At 39.8% G+C, this 9,666-nt stretch overlaps 2 long non-coding RNA genes across 2 annotated transcripts in view; one reads left to right on the forward strand and one right to left on the reverse strand.

Moving 5' to 3' along the window:
- Nucleotides 1-5,856, reverse strand: part of LOC135419301 (uncharacterized) — a 131,476-nt gene extending 125,620 nt beyond the window's left edge. The window contains exon 1 of the long non-coding RNA XR_010432916.1: nucleotides 5,653-5,856. This is a non-coding gene — a long non-coding RNA (uncharacterized LOC135419301). The remainder of the gene's footprint in view (nucleotides 1-5,652) is intronic.
- A 99-nt stretch (nucleotides 5,857-5,955) lies between these two features.
- On the forward strand, nucleotides 5,956-8,430 carry LOC135419302 (uncharacterized). Its single transcript, XR_010432917.1, has 2 exons — nucleotides 5,956-6,417; nucleotides 8,255-8,430. It is a non-coding gene; the product is annotated as an uncharacterized LOC135419302 (long non-coding RNA).
- The last annotated feature ends 1,236 nt before the right edge of the window (nucleotides 8,431-9,666 follow it).

Below are 9,666 nucleotides of genomic sequence, written 5' to 3' on the forward strand. Positions count from 1 at the left end.
GCACTGCTACTACAATAGCAATTTGTGAAGGGGGGGGAAATAAAAGAAACAGGAGAAGCAGTTGTGAAAGAAGATCATGACAGGGGATGAGTAACCAGCAGTGCAAAAGGAAAGAAAAATGCGGGTATATACAAATCTACTTATGAAAATAACTGCATGTTCTGTATTTTCACAACATTTTTGAAAACCAGACACAAGGCAGTTAAGATATCAAGGAACAGTGCACAGACAAAATGTATCCTGTATGTTACAGTTGTGCTGAACAAAGACTGAATTCCTTTTGCCTTACAGCAGCTAGAATTCACTGAAAATAGAACTGTCTGTAAAACTGCATGATTCAAGAAGAATCAGGAGTGAAGAAGGAACACAGCAAAGACAAGGACTGCTTTAAGAGCTGAGGTAGCTGCAATATCTAAAGACCTATTTAAAAGAGAAAAATCCATTGTCATATGTGAATAATAAGATTCCCTCAGAAAATATTGCATTCTGTGTAACCTTTATATCAGATGCTGACCAGAAAGGGACTATTTATTTCCTGAAATTGAATGGAATGTCTGAAGCTACACACAAGTACCTAAGATAGTTATTGTGTTACATATCCCTGTTTTTTCCTCCCTCATTCATTGTTAGTTTTCTATTAGTTTAAAAATGTGGTATAGTTACAGCACGATCTCTTTCAATTAAAAGACCTGAGTATATTTAAAATTGCCATTGCCCATTCCCGTATCAATAAAATTCCAAAACAAATGGGAAACTAAAGCCAACATTAAAAGCATGGGCAAGTAAAGAGTTTTCTATTTGGTACACTTATGCTGAAACCTCAAAATTGGAGAAGGGAAAGGGAGAGAGGAGAGGAGGGAGGGTCAAGTCTAGTGGCTTTGACTTGGCTTAGAAGAGTTGCAGTCCTCATTCTTCATTGGGAATATGAAAACAACAGTTCTTATGACTGGGCTAAACAGAAAATGGTTGGTCCACAGAATGGTAATTTTAGCATTAAAATTTCTTGCTGGCAATTTCTAGCCATTTGTAGCTGTTGTTGCCAGCAAGTGCTAACAATCACCACGAGCCAGATTCCAGCTAAGCCTGTCAGCACTTCAGTTTTTGGCAAACATTTCAGAGATAATGTTTTGACGCCTCTGTGCTCACTTGCAGTCCAGTCAGATTAGAGATCACAGGTTGAAGTACATTGCACTATTGCACTCTGTACAACAATTACCCTCTGTTAGTCTTTGAAATGAAGGAGACCAGCACTGGTTTGGTATCTTAACAACAGATGTTTCCAAAGTAGCAGACATTTACACTCTGTACTTCACCTGGAAGACGGATCACATCCATCTCCACACTCATTTCCACAAAACAGTCACCCGCATACTGATAGTCTACATTTGATAAACACATGACTTCAAGGCCATTCAAAATGAGGCACACACCTTTTCATTCAGCTTTAGCACTTGGAAGGAAATTCTGTCATTTCACTTGTACTCTGAAAAGCTGGAGAAAGTCATAGTCTTCCAGGTTTTGGATTTATTATTATTTGCCTAAACATTTGAAAATTAAATGACAGAAAGCTCCAGAAACTAAGAGCCAATTCTTTTCTGGATTAAAATCAAAATAGCTCTACAAAATTTTAGAATGCAACATTGCTTTCACAAACAAATGTCTGGCCCAATATCTCCAAGCTGTGCAAAAGACGTGATTTAGTATGGCCTTGTTGGGATAGGACAAGGGTAATGGTTTTAAACTAAAAGGGTGCAGACTCAGACTAGATAATAAGGAATTAAGTTTTTACGACAAGCGTGGCAACAGGCACAGAAGGGTGGTAGATGTTCCATCCCTGCAAATATTCCAGGTCAGGTTGGACAGGGTTCTGAGCAACCTGGTCTAGTTGAAAATACCCCTGCTCATTGCAGGGGCTTGAACTAGATGGCCTTTAAAGGTCTCTTCCAACTCAAACTGTTCTACGATGTTCAGGAGACATGGGTTTTCCATTGGAATACGGGAAAATTTTAGTACATGACCTTAAGATTCAGAAACCTTTCACATCAAGAAATGCAGTGGCAGAAGTTCATTGCCAGGGCACCTTGTAGCTTTATTCTTGTACTTAGTTCAGACTTAAGTTTCAAAATACCGTCAACCTCAGTAGCCACACCTGGTGAGGCTAGATATATTTCCTTCATAGAAACCCAAGCCAGGTATTCACAACCAAATGAGCTGCAAGATTTATTTAAACAGATAAGAGGAAAACAGAAGCTTATCTCTAGACTGTAAATTTAATTTTTTTAAAAGTTTAAATCTTCTGGATGCAAATGCAGCATGAAGTTTTCAAACCCCACATAAGTTCAAAATGCATACAGTTGTTTCATGCACTTCAATACCTTTGAAATTATTGAACTAAAGAAGTTCTGCCATATAAACAAATCCAACTTCTCCTGGAGTCAACAAGAGTTGCAGTTGCATACAAACTGAATAGGAGCTATTATACAGTGAAACACCAGAAGGTATTTTCCTTTCTATTTTAAAGCTGGCCTCAATTTTTCCATGCCTTGGCAGGTTGTTTTCACAGGATTTAGTGATTTGTTTTTAAAGCAAAAAATAATGGTAGACTTTGAAATCCACTGTCAGAAAGCATTTCTAAATTTGGGTGCACGTGGCCTTAATCATTGCACTGCATCGTACGCCGTGTTGTAAACCACTGTAAGGTAACACCACTGTAGAGGGGGACCTGTTTTACATTAACATGAGCAGAGCAGAAGATACCTGATCACAGGATGTAGGGCAATAATGAGATGGTGCATGCTCCAAGAAGCAGCATTATTTGCTTACACACAAATATTTTCCAAAACAATAACATTTTCTAGCTATTGAGTAAATAATTTCAGGGTGCCCATCAAACATAGGGAACACTTCAGCAGTCTCCACAGAAGAGCTTCACACTCTCAATCACATTCCTAGTTAAGCTTCAAACCAAAGAGTATATAACAGCAAATAAACTTTTCCCCAAACCCATGCTTCCTTTTGCACTGCATCCATATTTCATTGTTGAAAACAATAAAACAATTGAAGTGCAAAAAAACCCAAAAGATACTTTGAAGTAATTTTGAACAAATCTGAGCAGAGCCTTTAGATCTGGTGTACATCTGAAAGTCTGAAAATCACCAACATTAGTTGAGAATTTTCTCACCAAAAGAGTCATGTCATTGTCAGAGTTAGACTGATACACCACTGTGCTATCTGACCTATTTGAAAACATTGAAGAAATATAGAAGTACTTGTATACAGAGCAGCTGCATTCACAGAGGATGGAGGTGCAAAGGAGGCAACCTTTTTAACGCTGGCCACAGAGATAAAAGCAACATTTCTTCAGACAACATGAGCAGGCTGGAACTGCAGGCTCCTGTTCAACACACAAGCCAAGGTCTGGCTACTAAGCTGATGAGGCTCCTGGGCAGGCTGAGACTGCCAAGCACAAAGAGCAGAAAAGGCTCTGGGCAGACCAACCACAGCAGGAATGACAGACACTACATGCTAACCTGCCAAGGTGATCCCCCCTCAGTTGTCCCTAAAGCGTCCAGCCTACATCTGGCCCACACAAGTGCTTGGGCAGCATTACTCACATACTGTACCTGTCACCATCTCCAATGAGGGTTGTATTTTCAGAGTTACTTTCAAGTTACTGGACCGAACACAATAGATTTGCTTTTTCAATGCTCGTTTCTTATTTCTGTTCACTAGAAACTCCTTTGCCAGTCTATTTGTGAACAGGAGAACATGGCATGTCATTTGGCAGAAGAGGTTTCCTATCACACTGCAGAAAATTGCTAAAAGTTCACAGAGCTCCAGTCTTAGACTGTACATGAAGTTTCTTGAAGAAATGGGTTTCTGCAGCAGCACATTGTAAAAATTCTAATTAAATTAAAATGGAGAAATATCCTAAAAAGAGTTCATCCTGAATCTAGCCTCTTACTCTCTCTCCTCACCTCCAGTCTTTGTCTCTCAGCTTCTTGTGGCCTTTGTCAGACTCACATTACCTACTTTTGCACGTCTTTTGCATGTTTCCTGCCTGACTTTACCCCAGAGGAAAAGCATTAATATATTGAACTCTGGCCCTGTAAATGTTCCCACTTGAACATGTCTTGCACAGGAATATGCCTCCTTGCCACAGCAGCTGGAAATTTCAGACCGGAAAATGAAAAAGATTTTCAAGAAACTAAAATAATGTGTGATTAACCTTTCTAACAGCCTATCAAGATTTGTGGCAGGCTTCCAACACTTACCATGCCTTCAAATCAAAAACTGAAGATTAAAGATTAGCAATCATTTAGCTAGTGGGCATGATGCTGGAGCTATCTTTGAAATATTCCTACATGATATATAAGGCCAAGCTGTAAGATTCCTCTTAAAATGTACAGACAAGCTTATCAGCCTGTAATAATACAGAGAGCTTTAATTATGGCAGTGTTGCTTTACAGATTTCCAAGGAGAAGACGACCATGTGTGTTTTGGCTGCTCAGAACTCTATGACATTTTTCAACAGAAGGACAGAGAATTTTTTTGCTTCATCAATATTCTTTGGACAAATTCTGTTCAAGATTGCCTTAAGGAAAAAGTGAAAAAATTATAAGACTAGAGTCTAGATAGATTACTAACAAGATGTGCCCAGGATACGAAGTACAAAAGGTATCTTGTTTGCAAACCAGCAACGAAAATCAAAACAGAAGGACAATAAGGTGGCTGAAGTTAACACGAAGTAATAAAATTCATTATCCTCTGGTGATCCCAGCAGTATCATTCAGGCGGAAAATAATTAAGTATCTTTTATTTTACATGGTTGTTTTTAATTAGTAGTCATAACTTTTTAGGTCATGCAGTTACATCCAAACAAATAAAATGCCTTTTTTTAACCTAGTACAAACAGTAATTTCATGTAACCTAATTCAATATGCTGTATGTTCTGATATTAAAAAAAAAAAAAAAAAATAGAGACAAGGTTGCAAACAAAGCCCAGACTAGAAACACTACAGGTATACATGACCGGGGAATAAAACTGTGAGATATACTAATATATTAACATGATATCAAAACAAACTACTGCTGTCACTGGAAACTAACAATAAAGGGCATCTTGCTTTCCCTCAGAAAGGTACATTCATGTTGTGATAATACGTAAAGAAGCGAAGCTTATTAAAGTATAAGGGTTACGATTAAATTATCTACATAATCTAAAATGATGTCTGAACAGTGTATTACTCTCCAGAGTATTTTTTTTTCTGACAGCTGCTTAAGCAAGCAAGCTGTACATTGAATATACTGATGATGAAGCATTCATCAGCTTAAACTGAAGCACTACTTTGCTATAAACTTTTGCATTGCTTCCAGTGCATTGTTTGGGGATTACATTTTTTTTTTGTTTGGTAGCAAGATGACAAGCAAAAAACTTAAAAACTAAAAGATTTTTAGTTGAAAAGAACAGCCACCCCAGTGAAGTACTCGGGTGGTTTGTGCCTCGCCCCAGGACCCCCTTTGGGCCAGGGCAGAGAGGTGCAGATTTCAGTGCTGCTTTCCCCTACACAGTGTGCCCCTTATGTACACAAAAACAAACCCAAAACACTGTGCAAAACACATCTCCAAAGGAGAGCCAGGATAAACTCGCACCACCAGCTCGCCCCCCCAGCGCTCTCAGAAGAGTTCAGCGCACCCCCCTGCCCGGCGGGGCGCCCCGCGGGCGCTGTGGCTGTCACGGCGGTGACAAGGAGGACCCCGCGCAGGAGACCTGCCCTCCGCGGCAGCCCCACACCTGCTGGCAGCACACGTCCCCCCGGGAGCTGCGCTGCCACATCGAGCTCTGCTCGCTGTCAGACGTGTCACAGGGAGGCTCGGGCAGGTGGAACCCTTGGGCAGTTTCCATGGCAACAGCCATCCTAAACTGCACCGCAGGGCAGAGCGTGACCGCATCCCTGGGGCTCACGGCTCTCAGGATGAGACACTCAAGGGTCAAAGGGCTGCCAAGCACCTGCGGGACGCTCATGTTGATTCCCCTCTCCCTTCCCACGTTCTCCCAGCCATGTCAACTCCACTCTACCCCTGAGCATGTTCCCCACACCTGGTTCAGGGCGGCAGCTCTACCCAGGGCAGAGACACCCTCAACAATCCCATTAACTTTGTCACGGTTGCCCCAGACTGCTGGATTTGGTTTTCTGTGCTTTCATGCAATGCTCCCACCACAGTGTCCACGTGTCCCTGGAGCCAGACTCTCTAGGGAAAGGGAAACATGGTACCACCACAGCCCAGGGCCTGGCTCAGCAGGGTGAGGTGGCACAGCAGGATTCCAAAGGAGGAACACACAGCAAAACCAGCACCAGAAACTCAGATAAAAAGAGAAGTGTGTGAAAAGCAAGGTTTTGACAGATAGAGCACTCAGTAAGTGTTGATCACAGCATAGTGCAAGAAGTGGTGTTGAGGAACAGGCCCAAAATCTGCAGACAAACCAAGCTGTATAAATAGCTATGTTGCTTTAAAAATGATTGTTCCTAGAGGTGACTAACAATCAAATGGATTCATGAACCACAAGATTTTAGATAAATAAATGCTTAACCAAGGATTTACTACAATATTCATTTTTCTTTCTTAGCCAGTGAGTTATCAAATACTGAGAAGTCAAAATTAGTAATGGAAAACTCACCAGCAAATCTCCAGAATCTGACTGTTTATATGACTGCCAGTACTTTTTTTTTTTTTAATTGGAATGATGTCAAGGAGCATCCCTCTCTGGTACAGAGCCATACCAGTGCAGCACAGACACTGAGCTGGCATGCAGGGCAAAAAGGGCTAATTGACTTGGACAAATGAATAATTCTGAGAAGATCATAATGTTTCTTCAAAGTTTGTTTATGTTGATAAAAATATGCTGAACTGCTCACTCTGCCTTTCAGGCTACACAGCTGCTGACTCAGCTCTTTCTGCAAATTTTAAGTGATATGTTTTCAGGGTAATTTGCCAGTCTAGAAACCAGTCAAGTCATTGCACAATTAGCTTGTGAGATTAAGCTGTCACAGATTATACAGAGGGTCAATCACAAAAGTATTTAAATACATATTTACTCTGTTGTATTTCAAGTTAGTCTGATATGCAGGAGGACCATTTCCTTATTTCCTGCTTCAATTCTGTGCTACCTAAAATAAACCAGAAACTTGGTATCTTATGTAAAAAAACCCTGAAACCTGAAACAAAAGAAGTTGTGTTCTCCAGTAAAGCATCCCATGGGATTCCTGTAAGCTTTATTAGGCATATTTTTTGAAGAGACAGTGGACTAATAGGAAAATGTCCAGCACATTTCAGTAAGATCAATAGGCAAGGCACAATGTAGTTACCTCTTTTTCCAAGTTATTAATGATAAATATTTCAGTTAAATTTTCATACTGAATTTTTTTCTTTCTTTTAATATTAAAAATTCTGTATTCATATGGCACTACAATTTGATCTCAGTCTCATACAATAGTATGAAATACCTACACCACCAGTGAAGAAAAGCTCTTTACATAGACCAAATTTTCCTTATATTTCATAGCAAATAACCAATGTCTACATCAGTTGAACAACCAACATACAAGCAGCACAGGTAGAACAGTAGCCAGCTAAGATCAGATCTTGGGAAGGAAAACCACACAGAAACTCACTGCTGGAGAATTTGAGTCATAAAGACTTCGGTCCTGCAACTGAACACACTATTTTATTACTGTAACTCTCACCAAGCCAGTCTGAAGCACCTTTCCCCCATCCCTCACCCCCTGAGATCAATGCTATAAAGAGCTGGATGAGACTCAGAATAGAGCAGTTGGCTTCAAAGACACTAGAATTTCAACTATTTTATTTAGACATCTTTGGTTACCATCCAATGGTATTTATCTTACTAAGAGGGACATTCACCTATTTACTACTCAAATACAAGCTTCTGAAATTTTACTATATCAATTTAAGCCTCTTCCAAGTTTAACTACAGATTTTTAGTACTACTGAGCTCTGTCAAATAGTCATAGTCTATTCATTGTAGCCACTTTATTGCAGTGGAAAGATAAATTATCCTTTTTCACAGTGTAAAAAAAAATATTTTTACAATGTTTTATTAAAGGTGAAATTACACAACTAACCTTAGGCAAAGAACCAGAAGCATAATGAAAAAAATATTTTAGAAATTATGTATTGCCATCAAGATTGGAAACATTTGCCGTTCTGAAAGAAATTTTCGATTTCTCTCTAGAAAGAAGAGACCTGGCCTATGTTAAAAAGGCTGTTATTCAAAGGGGAGAGTCACTGCAAGAAAGCAGCAGATGGGAGAAGGAGAAAAGAAAGGCGAAAAGAACATATGCCTTTTGGATTTACTGATCTGTGTTTTTCTATACAATCCATAAAATATGCTCACTGGTAGACCCTTTACACTGGTGAAATGAAATCAATCTTCTTTAACACGAAACAAAACTGCATTTACTGTGTATTTTAAATAGTAATTGACTTTGAGATCATTTGGGAAAATTAACTAAATTTCATTAAAGAAGATAGTATCTTTAACCAAGAAGCCCCAGAAATGATGGGCTGACATGGGCAGTAAGTATGCACACCAGAGATAACAAACACCCTTGTAGGAGGCAAATTGATTTTCTGCTTCTGTGAAGCCTAACAAATGGTTTCTACCACATGCTTTGTTCCCAAATCACTCTTAAACCAACTACCATGTTTGTCAGATTTTAAAAAAAAAAAAAAAAAAAAATCAGATGTTTATCTTTCAAAGCTAGTATCATCTTATTAGACCTCTAAAAGCACAGCCTCTGTGCTAGAAAGCTTCCCTTCATCCCCCTCGTAACAGAAGCAGTTTCTAAAGATATTGTCAAGCATAATGTGATGATTAGAAATGATTGACTGGCTTTCTGTCTTCATACAATTTACTTACTCCTGATTTATTATTTATGCAATCTTACACATATAATAAAGGTAGACAGATCCAGTACAGGATTGACAAAACATCATTTCTTTCCTATTTGCTGAGTTAGCTTGTTTTGTAAGAACTATCCTACTAATATATAGCTGAAGCATGCTGGCATAAGTTCCTACTTGTCTCTTCATGTGCTGTGTAGGTACTTGTTATTTAAAGCAGATTACTGTCCATAAGAAAAATAATTCATTTGGATCCAGTAGAAACGCACTGAACTATAGAGCACACTTGTCAGAGAGATTAATGTAGACCTCAGTAATAAGATTCACCTCAGCACTAGGGTTAAGCTCTATCTCACCCTCCCTGCAGACAGACCAAGAAAGCTACAGCAGCAGAACACACCCACAACACTTCCCCACGCCGAGGCCAGTAAAAGCTAAAAGGCACACACAGCCCAGACAAAACCAATTAGTCACTGAGGGGAACCCACTAGCTATCTTTGGCAAGCTTTAGGCAACACGTCTAAGTTGCTATCAGGACTGCTCAGCTAGGTAGAACTCAGGAGAGGTCACTCAGAGTGACCAACATACTTCCCTATCCCTCAGCTGAAACTCAGATGGATGGGGGGGCTCAGGGAGCCCCAGGGAGCTGGGAAAGCCAAGCTAACCTGCTGCCAGTGCTCTGTGCCAGTTGGTAATACCTCCAGGCATTTCACCCCAAAACATTAAATATGCACACATATG

Source organism: Pseudopipra pipra, chromosome 10, assembly GCF_036250125.1.
Source record: "Pseudopipra pipra isolate bDixPip1 chromosome 10, bDixPip1.hap1, whole genome shotgun sequence".
In the NCBI taxonomy this organism is placed as follows: Eukaryota; Metazoa; Chordata; class Aves; order Passeriformes; family Pipridae; genus Pseudopipra; species Pseudopipra pipra.